Below are 15267 nucleotides of genomic sequence, written 5' to 3'. Positions count from 1 at the left end.
CTGCACCCCCCACAGTGAGCGCAATGGATAATATATTTGGGATGGAGTTCCCTAGGCATGGAGTTGCCATATATATTCACTTATGGGATGGAGTTCCCTGGGCATGGAGTTGCCCTATACATTATAATCGGGATGGAGTTCCCTGGGTATGGAGTTGTCCTATACATTATATTTGGGATGGAGTTTTTTGGACATGGAGTTGCCTTATTTCTTTATATTTGGGATGGAGTTCCTTGGGCTGGATTGGCCATGTACAGTACTGAGTGACTGAATGTCAGTTATTATGTATATATATTTGGGATGGATCTTCCATGGGATAGATTGACCATATATAATATTATGAGATTTAGTACTCTGAGAGTGTGAGTAGATGAGTTCATCACTGCGTTGCATTGCGTTAGACATGCATACTTGACAAGTAGGCATAAATAAGTATTTTTTCTCATGCTATCTGATAATGATATTTCTTATCTGTCGTTAAAGTTTTTGAGAAAAATCACATATTTCAGACTTACTCATATTTTCAGTGACTTTCGGCAAAATATTTGAGTCTTACTGCTATATTGAAAAGAAAATGTTTATAATGTTTTACGAGCTGGGCATTTTATTATTTACTACTTGTGTTGCTTTAAATTGTATTATTATTGAGATGTTAGTAGTTATTAGAGTTGGACTCTAACCCTTGTCCTAGCTCGTCACTATTTTCAACCTAAGGTTAAGTTTGTTACTTATTGAGTGCACGGGGTCGGTTGTACTTATACTAAACTTCTGCACCTTGCGTGCATATTTCTGATGCTGATGTAGTTGTGTACGTGTCACGACCCAAAATCTGACCATGCTCATGATGGCGCCTATCATGTTACAAGGCAAGCCTACTTCCCAAAATATTTCTACTAACCCGATTATAAGAATTTAATAAAATATTTCAACACTTGAATTTCTTATAACTAAATCAACTCTAAATATATTTTTAGAAATACGAAAATGAGCCCCAAACATCGGGGTGTCACTAAGTCATGAGCGTCTAAATCTATGAACTAAGAAATAAAACTGTCTAATTGTCAATACAATCCAAAAGAAGAAATGATAAAAGTCGTAACAAGGTCCTGCGAACGCTAGCAGCTACCTTGCAATCTCCACAGAATTCAACGATCGCCGCGCTCTAACTCACGTGAATCTGCACATAAAGTGCAGGGTGTAGCATGAGTACAACCACCTCAGCAAGTAACATAAATAACTAAGGAACTGAGCAATAGTAACGAGCTAACTAAAATAGTCCAGTTATTTATTTTCACCATTTAAAAAAATAAACGGAAATAAACAGGTAAATTCCATAACTCAGTAAATGCCACAAAGAAGTTTAACAGTTAAATGCAGCAACAACACAAATAAATACAACCTCACAGCAGTGTCACTCCATCACTCATCACTCGTACTCAGCACTCAATACTCAAAACACTCAACACTCTGCGCTCACTAGGGGTGTGTACAGACTCCGGAGGGGCTCCCAAAGCCCAAGCGTTAAGCACGGACAACTCACGTGCCATCATATCATTACCTAGATTCGCACGGTCAACTCACGTGCTACGCGGACAACTCACGCGCTATGGTATCAATACCTGGACCCGCACGGTCAACTCACGTTCTACGTGGACAACTCACGCGCTATGGTATTAATATCCTCACAACCAGGCCCTCTGCCTCACTCAATCAATATCAATACCTGGATCCGCACGGTCAACTCACGTGCTACGCAGACAACTCACGCGCTATGGTATCACTACCTGGACCCGCACGGTCAACTCACGTGCTACGCGGACAACTCACGCGCTATGGTATTAATATCCTCACAACCAGGCCCTCTGCCTCACTCAATCAATATCAATACCTGGATCCGCACGGTCAACTCACGTGCTACGCGGACAACTCACGCGCTATGGTATCACTACTTGGACCCGCACGGTCAACTCACGTGCTACGCGGACAACTCACGCACTATGGTATTAATATCCTTACAACCAGGCCCCCGGCCTCACTCAATCATGTACCTCACTAGCCTCATCATCACCAACAAATAAGGGAACACAGCTCACATCAAGTACCACCACATTATAGCAAATAATAGAGACTGAGGTAACATGTACAATATTTTCTCTGACTTAGTACCAATAATGTGAGCATGAATAAAGTCTAAGAATGATCTCTAACGTGAAGGCAAACAAGTTCAACAACAAATAAATACATAACCACAGATAATAGCCATTAGGCCTCACAACCTCACAGGATAGACCAAGTCTCAATCCCTCATGGTGCACACTTACATGCTCGTCACCTAGCGTGGGTATCACTTTCAAACAATCACGTGATGTCAAATCTCTAGGTTTATATCCTCAAAGCCAGAGTTAAAACTGTTACTTACCTAAACAGCGTAAAATCCTACTCCGAGATGCCCTCGTCTCTGGACACGGTCTCCAAAAGTTCCAAATCTATTCACAATTAATTCAATATACTCAACACGAATCGTAGGAATTAATTCCATATGAGAATACAAATTTTTCCAACAAAATCCGAAATTTAACTCAAAAATCACCCGTGGGACTCATGTCTCGGAATCTGACAAAACACACAAAATTCGATAACCCATTCAATTACAAGTCCACCCATACCAATTTTATCAAATTCCGATATCAGATTGACCTTCAAATCTTCATTTTATATTTTTGGAAGATTTTACAAAAATCTGATTTTGCTTCCATAAATTCACGGATTCATGATGTAAATGAGTATTGGATCATGAAATATAATCAATATAGGATAAGGAACACTTACCTTAATGTTTACCCGTGAAAATCGCCCAAACCGAGCTCCCCAACTCTATTTTTGTCAAAAATGGTCAAAAAACCCGTTTATAGAGCCTCTGGTGTTTTGAGCATCACAGGTAGCGTGGGGCGCTGCTTGTGGCGCAGTTTCCAGGACCCAAAAAATTCTCAGCGCCAGGGCTAGCGCCCCACGCTACCCTGGGCACTCGCGGCGACGGAAAATCTCCTCCGATACAGAAATAGGCATAACTCTCTCATACGATGTCCGAATTCGACGATTCTTTTTGCTATGGCTCCAAAATTTTAATACGGATCTATTGAAATCATAAAAATTCAAATCCGAATTTGTTTACTCATAAGTCAACTTATGGTTGACTTTTTCTAACTTAGCTTTCTAACTAAGAGACTAAGTGTTCATTTCACTTCGAGTTTCTTCCGGACCCGAACCAACTAACCCAACAAGTCATAAATCAATTGCAAGACATAAATTGAGCAGTAAATGTGGGAACGGGGTTATAATATTCAAAACGACAGGCCGGGTCGCCACAGTACGGTGAGAGATGGATCTGAAGATGTACCTGCGTTCCAGTCATTGCTGCCTCTTGCACACGGTAGCTTTAGAATTTTTAATCTGTTCATGTATATTTCAAACAAATGACGTATTTGTATTTCACACCACCTTTGTAAATTCTAATCTTAGAAACTCATTATTTGTACTATAAATCTTTGAGAGTGTATTAGAGTCAGTTAAATATTAATTGAATTGGATTGTTATTATTTGGCTTACCTAGCGGGCGAGGTTAGGTGTCATAACGACTAGTTGGATTTTGGGTCATTATATAATTGTTTCGAGCCAAGTGACAGAGTCACTAATGTTTATAAAGATAAATTCGTCCCACTATCATTTTTCTGTGTAAGTGGACATCTCCAAATTCAGAATAGAGTAAAACTAAATAGCCAACTTAGAAAAATGACACCAAGAAAGTAGACATCTAGTTTCACAACAAGCACTTCTGATCTTTTTTCGCTTGTGCATCTTCTTCTGTTATTCAGCCTTTACTTCTCTTACCTACCCTTCTCTTGCAAAACTGCTGCGTACTAAATAAATACAAGCTATAGTATATAGAAGGGGGAGGAAATGAACAGAAGAGGAAGTTGCACAGAGCTAAAAGTCATCAGAAATTCCTTCATCACTTCCATTTTTAACAATGTTTAAAATGTCAAGATACTTCTAACTAGTTCATTAATTTATTGACCTAGGTGGCACATGTTCTGTTTCTATATGCCATCAATTAGCAACTTCTTACTTTAGTGTATAACTTTGTGTTCGTATATATGTGAAGCTACTCGCTCTGTAGACTATAGGAAATATAATTAAACTCTGTAAACCTTTGTTTTCGATCTCTTCAAGTAGCCGAGAAGAAAAAAAGGCAATTGGGGGCATGGCTGCTGAGGGACAAGGTAGTGATAACCACTTTAACGGGAAGATAACATTCGTCATTGTCATCACTAGCATTGTTGCTGCATCAGGTGGCCTCATATTTGGATTCAGGCGGATGTAGTATACTATATACGGGTTCAACTGAGAGTGTGAGTAGACGAGTTCATCACTGCGTTGCATTGCATTAGACATGCATACTTGACATGTAGGCATAAAGAAGCATTTTTCATCATGCCATCTGATAATGAGATTTCTTATCTGTCGTTAAAGTTTTTGAGAAAAATCACATATTTTTGACTTACTCATATTTTCAGTGACTTTCGGCAAAAATATTTGAGTTTTACTGCTATATTGAAAAGAAAATGTTTATAATTTTTTACGAGCTGGTCATTTTATTATTGAGTTACTACTTGTGTTGCTTTAAATTGTATTATTATTGAGATGTTATTAGTTATTAGAGTTGGACTCTAACCCTTGTCCCAACTCGTCACTACTTTTAACCTAAGGTTAAGTTTGTTACTTATTGTGTACACGGGGTCGGTTGTACTTCTACTATACTTCTGCACCTTGCGTGCATATTTCTGATGTTGATGTAGTTGTGTACGACGGGAGTTGGATCTGAAGATGTACCTGCATTCCAGTCATTGCTACCTCTTGCACACGGTAGCTTTAGAATTTTTAATCTGTTCATGTATATTTCAAACAAATGACGTATTTGTATTTCACATCACATTTGTAAATTCTAATATTAGAAACTCATGATTTGTACTACCAGTCTTTGGGAGTGTATTAGAGTCAGTTAAATATTAATTGAATTGGATTGTTGTTATTTGACTTACCTAGCGGGCAGAGGCGAACCCAATATTTGAGCACGACGGGGGCACCATTGTGTGCTAATCACTAGCGATAAAATTCGGCGCGCAACTCTTTGAAAACTTAATGATTATAATGACTTATCATCCACATATAAACAAAAGAAGTTCTAAAGAAAAGAAAGCATCGAAAAAAGAGAGATTTCATCGCAAAATGGATGCTATGGGAAGGAAAAATGTTTGATTAAGCATGTTTCGCATTTTAAAATTTCTAGTTTTTTTTTAAATAAAATGAAGGACCAGTGATCAAAAGGGCATTCAAACTTTAAAGAAATCAAGATTAAGGGTATGTTAATAGTAAAAAACAAAACCAAAGAAAAGTCTTAAACTCTTAGTTTCCACTGCCGAGTCAGAGTCAAAGTGATTGATGAAGAAGGTTGAGGCATAAGTATTTGTATTTTTCTATTTCTGGAGTGATAAGTTGCAATTTAAAGCTTTTAATTTTAAGGGATAAATTTAAACTTTTTTTTTAAAATTAAGTTGACTATTATGTATTAGAAGTTAGAACTAAACTATAATTGAATTCAAAAAAAAAAAAAAGACTAAAGAAAAAAATAAAATAATATGTTATTAAGTATGAAAGTATGTTGTATTCAATTAACTAAAAAAACTAAATATGGGATTCTAAGCCGGATCATCCAGCAAACAAGGGAATTGAAGCGCCCAATATATCCACTTCTTCCGTCCACCTTTTAGTGTCTGGGGGCACAATTAAAATATTTAAGGGGTCCTATATATATATGTACAGATATATATAACGTATATTTACAAGATTTTTTTCGAGACTAACGGGGTCCCGTGACCCCTCTACATGTAACGTAGGTCCGCCTCTGCTAGCGGGTGAGATTAGGTGCCATCACGGCTAGTTGAATTTTGGGTCGTTACATAATTGCTTCGAGCCAAGTGACAGAGTCACTATTGTTTATAAAGATAAATTCGTCCCACTATCATTTTTCTGTGTAAGTGGACATCTCCAAATTCAGAATAGAGTAAAACTAAATAGCCAACTTAGAAAAATGACACCAAGAAAATAGACATCTAGTTTCACAACAAGCACTTCTGATCTTTTTCCGCTTGTGCATCTTCTTCTGTTATTCGGCCTTTACTTCTCTTACCTACCCTTCTCTTGCAGTACTGCTGCGTACTAAATAAATACAAGTTACAATTGCAAAAATAGTAGATATGAACCCATAACTTTAAAAATATAATGAGTTCAATGTTAAAAATCTTAAAATTGAACCCATATGATTTAAATCCTGGATCCGCATCTATTTGGATTTGACACTGGAATTTCAGGTAAGTGTTTACTTTTTCATTTTTTTATTCCACTCCAATTTTTGTGTTAGGGGTAGCTCATGATCAACAGTGTTTTCTATGAAAAAGTCCCTATGAAGGAGAGTTATTTAATTATATCATTTGACTTAACTTGTGTATACAGAGTATAAAAATTTACACTATTATTTTTTGGCTTATTAATTTCACTTTTAATGGTTAGGTACCTATAATTATCTTTTAGATGATATGATAGTGTACTATTTGTGTATAGAAGTTAAACTCATACATCCTTAACTTTTATGCGGTGATAGTGTAACACTATGAACATGGGTGTATGTAGTGTATTAATAACGGGTTCAATTGCACTCATAACTTTGGACATGAGTAAAAGTTTTACTCTATGTAAAAATTCATTAAAATTACAAACTTATTAGATATGAACTTGTAACTTTAAAAATCCAAGGGTTCAATATTAAAAACCTTAAAAGATGAACCGAATTTTAATTCTGATTTCGCCTCTGACTATGGAGTCATCCAAAAAGTAACTATAAGTTATCCATATTCAAGGAAAGAGAAGATACATTTTTCATTTCCGATAAACAACTTTCCTCGAAATTATAGAAAAAACAATCTGGACATTGTATCATTCTTTTGTATCAGACTGGTGTATAAATCAAATGAAGATATGAGAGAACAAAAAGAAAAACTGATAATTTGTAATGAGGAGGAATTGTATTGTTAGGGAGAATTGAAATCATGTACATTAATATAAGAGTTCATCTTCAAACTATTACAATTACTCCAATTTAATAACCAAATCTTCCAACTTCCAAGGAAAGAAGAAACAGAAAAGGAAGAAGGGAGGGAGGTTCCAGAGTTAATCTAACCAACTAAGAATATAAAGAGACGACTTTATAGCATGTTAAGATCGGGAATCCGGGTAGTGCGGAATTTAACCAAATAACGGTATAATGACAATAACAAAGACAATCGAAGTTAATAATAACGGCAATTAAAGAATATAAAGAAGACACAAATTTAACGTGGTTCGGTCAAGGTGACCTACGTCCACAAGCGGAGATGAGAAATTTCACTATACCAACAAGAGTACAAAATTAGAGTAAATACTCTAATTAATCCCAAATACCCCATGAGAATAACCTCACAAGATCACTTCAAAGAAAGGGTTCACACAAGTATTTTCCAACACTTACTCTCTTACAAAATACTCTATAATAAAATAAAGGAGGAGAAAGAAAGATAAGAGTGAAAAGCTCTTGAATTGATGTGTTTACAAATTAGGAGAAACTCCTCTATTTATAGCAAGAAATTCTTGGCCTAATAATGGATATTATGTCATGGCAAATGTCATGATCCACAAATTTGTTATAATGGATATTATGTCATGGCAAATGTCATGAACCACAAATTTGTTATAATGGATATTATGTCATGGAAAATGTCATGAAAATTTGGCCATATTCCAAATCTCCACCTTGGCCTAATTTCGGCTTATATACAGTAAATTTTCTCCACCTTCTCCGCAAAAACCCCAATGGGCAAAACCATTCTTCATAAATGCCAATCAAGTTCAGGCAAAGCTTGAACTTGGACACTGGAAGAGGTTTTGTGAACATGTCAGCAAGATTGTCTCTAGTGTTGATCTTCTTAACAGAGACTTTTCTTTCAGCAATTGGTTCTCGGATGAAATGATACTTTATATCAATGTGCTTCGTCCTCTGATGATACATTTGATCTTTAGTCAAATGAATGTCACTTTGACTATCACAGAAAATGGTAATACCACCTTGGTGTAAACTAAGTTCTGCAAATAGACCCTTCAACCATAAAGCTTCTTTGATCGCCTCGGTCACTGCCATATATTCTGCTTCGGTAGTAGATAAATCTACTGCATGTTATAATGTAGCTTTCCAACTAATAGTGCAACCACCGATGCAAAATACATAGCCTGTCAGTGATCTTCTTTTGTCAAGATCACCTGCATAATCTGAGTCTACAAAACCAACCAAAGTGTTAGTATTTTTCCCAAACTCCAAACATGTGTTTGAAGTTCTTCACAAATATCTGAGAATCCATTTCATAGCATACCAATGTGCTTTACCAGGGCAAGCCATATACCAACTTACCATGCTCACTACTTGTGAAATGTCTGGACGTGTACAAACCATTGCATACATAATACTGCCGACGACACTGGAATAAGGAACCTGTGCCATGTACCTCTCTTCTTCCTCTGACTGCGGGGACTGAGCAGCTGATAACTTAAAATGAGCAGCAAGAGGGGTACTAACTGGTTTAGCATCTTTCATGCCAAACCTCTCCAAAATTTTCTCCAAGTACTTCTTCTGGGTCAAAAATAGCTTGTTGGCTTTTCGATCTCTTTTGATATCCATGCCAAGAATTTTCTTCGTTGCTCCCAAATCTTTCATCTCAAATTTACTTTATAACAGACTTTTCAAATTGTGAATTTATGTTAAATCCTTAGCAGTAATGAGCATGTCATCAACATATAATAATAGGTACACAAATGAACCATCATTTAACTTCCGTAAGTAAACATAACTATCATACATGCTCCTAGAATAACTATGACCCAACATAAAGGAATCAAACCTTTTATACCATTGTCTTGGAGATTGCTTTAATATGTACAAGAATTTCTTCAACAAGCAAACATGATCTTCTTTTCCTTCAATTTCAAATCCTTTAGGTTGATGCATGTATATTTGTTCCTCAAGTTTGCCATGTAAGAAAGTTGTCTTAACATCAAGTTGTTCTAATTCCAGATCATACATGGCAACGAAGGCAAGCAAGACACGAATAGAGCTATGTTTAATAATATGTGAGAAAATATCATTAAAAACAACTCCTTGTACCTGATTAGAGCCCTTTGCAACTAATCGTGCCTTATACCTTGCATCTTCAACCCCTGAAATGCCATACTTTTACTTGAAGACCCATTTGCAACCAATAATTCTTTTTCCTGATGGTGGCTTCATAAGAGACCAAGTACCATTCTTGTGGAGAGACTCAATTTCTTTATTCATTGCAATCAGCCACTTGGTTGAGTCAGCACCAGAAACTGCTTCTGAATATTTTGATGGTTCTCCAATTTCTTCAGTTTCCTATGCAACTGAAAAATCAAATGCAACATAATCTCCAAACCTTAATGGTTATTTACCTTCTCTTCTTGGTCTATGTTTGGCTATAGAATACTCCTCTTCTTCTCGTTCAACTTCAGGAGTCTCAACTTCAGGAATTTCAGCTTCTGTCTCAACTTCAGGAGTTTCAACTGTATTTTGCTCCAAAGTTGATGAGCTTGGCTCAGAAGGAATGCCAATCTCAATATCCACCTGGTTCGGTGTACTCTTTCCTTTATCTGTATCACAAGAACTAGAAGACTCTTTTCTAGAATGTAACATAGAGGATTCATTAAAGGTTACATCTCTGCTAATTATAAATTTTGGTGCCATGGGATCAGGATACCATAGTCGGTATCCTTTCACCTCAGATGCATACCCAAGGAAAATGCACTTTTTAGCCCTTGGCTCTAGTTTTCTATCATTTACATGCATGTATGCAGGGCAACCAAATATCTTTAAATCAGAATAATTAGCATGAGTATCAGACCACATTTCCTCTGGAGTCTTAAAGTTCAAAGGTGCAGAAGGAGCTCGATTGACAATATAACAAGCTATAGAGATAGCTTCTGCCCAAAAGGCGTTTGTCAACCCAACATTTGAAATCATGCAACGAGCCCTTTCCAAAAGAGTTCTATTCATCCTTTCTGCCACACCATTTTGCTGAGGTGTCATTCTCACAGTACGATGTCGAGCAATTCCTTCATTCTTGCAAAATTCGTTGAATTCATCATTACAAAATTTCAAGCCATTATCTGTTCTAAGCCGTTTAACATGTTTTCCTATTTGCTTCTCAATCAAAACTTTCCATTGTTTGAAATTTAAGAAAACATCACTTTTATTTTTCAGGAAATAAACCCAAACTTTCCTTGAATAATCATCAATGAAAGTTAACATATACCTGGCACCACATTTTGATGGGGTACGTGAAGGACCCCAAAGATATGAATGAATGTAATCCAAAGTACCGTTTGTTCTATGAATCGCTGGAGATTTGAAGCTGACTCTTTTCTGCTTCCCAAACATACAATGTTCATAGAACTCCATATTTTCGGTACTTTGACCACATAAGAGACCTCTTTTGCTGAGGATGGAAAGACCTTTTTCACTCATATGCCCCAATCGCATATGCCACAATTTGGTGATGTCAGAATCTGATTTTTCTGATATTGAAACTGCAGCAGCACCTGTAACAGTAGATCCCAAAAGAGTATACAACGTACCAGATCTGCGTGCTTTCATGATCACAAGAGCACCATGAGAAATTTTCAGAACTCCACCTTCACCTGTGTACTTGCACCCAAGAGATTCTAGAGTGCCCAAAGAGATGAGATTTTTCTTCAAGTTAGGAACATGTCTAACATCGGTGAGAGTTCTCACCACACCATCGTGCATTTTGATTTGGACTGTACATTTTTTAATAACTTTGCAGGCAGCATTGTTGCCCATCAAGACAACTCCACCTCCAATAGATTCATATGTGGTAAATAAATTTCGACTTGGACACATATGATAAGAACTACCCTAATCTAAAATCCATTCATTGTTAGATTTGAAATTATTATTAGTTGCTAAAAAAATCGTTCCCTCAATCTCATCAGCAGCTACACTTGCTTCGGCAGTGTCAGCATTTTTGTGCTCATTTTTCTTTTCTCTATGCTTTTCTTTGTTTTTCAATTTAAAGCATTCAGAAATAATATGACCTTTCTTGTGATAATATTTGCACATGACATTTTGTATCTGGATTTTGACCTTGATTTAGGTTTCTCACTACTTGAATCTTTCTTATTGGATCTACCTCTTATTAATATGTCTTCCCCTTGGTTCCCACTAGTTTTTCCAGTAATATCTCTATCTATTTGTTCTTTTGATTTCAAAATAGATTTGATATCTTTATAAGAGATATTATCCTTTCCATAAAGCATAGTATCTCTTATATGTTTAAACGACTGGGGTAAGGAAACAAGCAATAACACAGCTTGATCCTCATCTTTGATTTCAGCATCTATGTTACTTAAATCCATAAGAAGAGAATCAAAAGTATCAAGATGTGTAAGTATAGAGGTACCTTCAGCCATACGAAAAGTGTAGAGTTTTTGCTTTAGGTAATGCCTGTTTTCTACTGTTCTTTTCATATATAGGGTTTTAAGCTTTTCCCATATGCCTTTGGCTGAGCTTTCTGCTGCAACTTCACGCAAAAACTTATTTGAAAGATTTAAAATAATACCTGCTTTTGCCTTTTTGTCTATGACGACAAACTCTTCGTCTGTCTTTTTATCCGGCATCTTCTCCTTTCCTTGCAGTGCCAAATCTAAGCCATCCTGAATTAGGATAGCTTCCATCTTTAATTACCACATTCCGAAGTTTGCACTTCGGTCAAATTTCTTAACATAAGACTTTGTTAGAGTCATTTTGGCCTTTTAAACTAACCCGATTAGATCTGGCTCTGATACCAATTTGTTAGGATCGGGAACCCGGGTAGTACGAAATTTAGCCAAACAAGGGTATAATGACAATAACAAAGACAATGAAAGTTGATAATAACGACAATTAAAGAATATAAAGAAGACACAAATTTAACGTGGTTCGGTCAAGGTGACCTACGTCCACAAGCAGAGATGAACAATTTCACTATACCAACAAGAGTACAAAAGAGAGTACAAAATTAGAGTAAATACTCTAATTAATCCCAAATACCCCAAGATAATAACCTCACAATATCACTCCAAAGAAAGGGTTCACACAAGTGTTTTCCAACACTACTCTCTTACAAAATGCTCTATAATGAAATAAAGGAGGAGAAAGAAAGACAAGAGTGAAAAGCTCTTGAATTGGTGTGTTTACAAATAAGGAGAAACTTCTCTATTTATAGCAAGAAATCCTTGGCCTAATAATGGATATTATGTCATGGCAAATGTCATGATCCACAAATTAGTTATAATGGATATTATGTCATAGCAAATATCATGAAAATTTGGCCATATTACATAGCATGATCCCTAATAGATTATGTTTCTCTTCTATATATAAGCATCTTTCCGGGGTCCCAAAGGTAATTTGCCAACTCTCCAAATGTGTCTTCCACCGTAGCCGCATTTGTTACATAATTTCCTATACGGACTCGTTATTTCTATGATGTGTATGTTATTTCGTCTAATCACTTTAATTTGTACAACAGGAGGAGTGACAACAATGAGGCCATTCCTTGAAAAATTCTTCCCATCAATTTTGAAGAAAGCAGCATCTGCTGGTGCTGAAACAAACGTGTATTGTGTGTACGACAGCAAGGTTTTAACAGCATTTACTTCATGACTCTACATTGCTGGCTTGGTTGCGTCTCTAGTAGCTGGTCGCCTCACGGAAGCCATAGGACGAAGAAACATAATGGTAGTAGGAGGATGCACTTTCTTTGCTGGTGCTGCTATGAATGGTGCTGCTCAAAATATTTCTATGCTCATTTTGGGCTGCATTTTACTAGGCTTTGGTGTTGGCTTTACTAACCAGGTAACGAGTGACAGAGTTTATGTAATTTGGAAAATTAATACTTGTTAAACAAACTGGGGTGAGAAGAGTATGCGTTTTAGGCCTCTTCCCCAGCCTACTCTTTCTAGACACAATCCTGTCTTTCCGTGAACTAAAATCAAGACTTATGTAGTAATTTAACTTTCTCTTTAATTATGTATACCTTTGAAGGCTACTCCTGTATATCTCTCAGAAATGGCACCTTCAAAATGGCTAGGTGCATTCAGCACAGGCTTCCAATTTTTCATAGGCCTTGGCATTGTTATTGCAAGTTGCATAAACTATGTCACCTCTAAGCTCAGCTGGGGATGGCGCCTCTCCCTCGGCCTGGCCATAGTTCCAGCCGCGACAATGACCACAGGTGCACTTCTCATTTATTTTTGTTCATTTTCTCCTTTACATATAATAGTGGCATCTAGATCGGCTTGTACGCACCTCGATTAGTTAGTTCACTGCCTATATGTTATTTCTCGTTAGTACAGGAACCGTGTTATATCATACACTTAGCGTTTGTTTATCTCTCCTGAGATTTGAACCATGATACTTCATAAAAAACAAGGGATCTTTACACAAATAGCCGGTTCACTGTTTACTTTTTTTTAGTCATATACATAGATTATACATTAGTTATACACGATTATACACATACAATACATGAACTATGCATATATTATACCTCCACTGGCTATCTTTAGTTTAATTGGTTGTGTGAGTGGCTATTTGAGTTAATTCTTCTATTTATTACAGTTTATTGGCACAAAGTCACACTTTAGGGTGCAGGTGCACTTCTCATTTCAGACACACCTAGCAGCCTAGTTGAGCGTGGAAAATTGGAGCAGGCAAAACAATCTCTAGCAAAACCTGATGTGCATCTATGCTGCTGGTTTTGGTTGGTCATGGGGTCCTCTAAGTTGGCTCATTCCAAGCGAAATATTTCCGATGAACATTCGATCAATGGGACAGAGCATTAGTGTGGCCGTGAACTTTGCCACCACTTTTGTGTTGTCTCAGACATTCTTGGCCATGCTTTGTCACTTCTAGTATGGGGCTTTCTTTTTCTTTGCTGGTTGGATTGCTGTTATGACCATTTTTGCTGTGATGTTTATGCCAGAGACTAAAGGTGTTGCTTTGAATTCCATGCATCAACTGTGGGAGCGGCACTGGTTTTGGGGTAGATATGTTAAAGATCTGAGCTAGTGCCGCAACAGAGCGAGCAAAGAAGTTGAATGGATTATACAAAAGTTTTATACTGTTAGATGTTCCTGTGATCTAGAAAGATTTATCATAAGTGGGTCAATGATAAACACATAATTAAGTAAAAGTATTTTTTCTCTAACAGATAAAACTTTATATTTGCAATAAGACTAATTCAGAATTTTAAGTTAGAGTTTGCTAAGTATAATTCACTTAAATTTCTTTTTATCACCGGTGTACCCACATTTTAAAATGCTCACGATCATCCCTTGATAATAAATGTATCTATAAGGAAAGTAGTATTCCATTGATGTTACTCGATATGCATTTAGGTCATATACATACAAAGTGCAAGAACATACTTTGTGCAGAAGTATTTAAAGGCATCGAAGATTTGTAATTTATTTTTTCCGATGGTCATTTCCAAGAAACGAAAGAGGGAATACTGAACCCTTTTGCTGTTTTGATTTTATCCAGTTTGTTTCACCTGATTCTACTAGTGTCTATATTTCCTCATATGGGCCTTCTCTTGGTATTAGCTTAACTAAAATTGGTATAAAGCTTACACCAAAATCTTGGTAATTTATAGTACCAAAATTCTATACCGGATTGTATAGCTCTGTAGAGGGAAAATGTATTATTCCTACCTTGTTGTCATGTTATAACCATGAATACTTATGTTACAGTGCAAGGGCATATTCATGTTCTAATCAATATCGTCGGGTGGCAATTTTATGGTAAATATTGTGTTGTCTTTTGGGCAGTTTTGACCCTTTTCTCTCTGCCGATAGTTTACTAAATCAAGGGAATTCCAGATTTTACCAAAATTCAATCGTCTATATGCTTTTCAACAACGTGAAAAAGGTTGCTTGTGAAGGGGAACTAAAATTCAGAGTGGAATTACACTTGGTTCCGCAGCACATAAAGAAAGATGGGTGTATATGATTTTGTTGAGGGGCATATGGGCATGTCATTTGAGACTC

General features: G+C 36.6%; 1 pseudogene; it reads left to right on the top strand.

The window, feature by feature from the left end:
* LOC107761913 (sugar transport protein 5-like) overlaps positions 1 to 14376 on the top strand; it is a 30924-nt pseudogene extending 16548 nt beyond the window's left edge.
* Positions 14377 to 15267: the final 891 nt, after the last annotated feature.

The sequence above is a fragment of the Nicotiana tabacum genome, chromosome 12 (genome assembly GCF_000715075.1).
Source record: "Nicotiana tabacum cultivar K326 chromosome 12, ASM71507v2, whole genome shotgun sequence".
In the NCBI taxonomy this organism is placed as follows: Eukaryota; Viridiplantae; Streptophyta; class Magnoliopsida; order Solanales; family Solanaceae; genus Nicotiana; species Nicotiana tabacum.
This window is presented reverse-complemented; position numbering and strand designations above follow the sequence as displayed.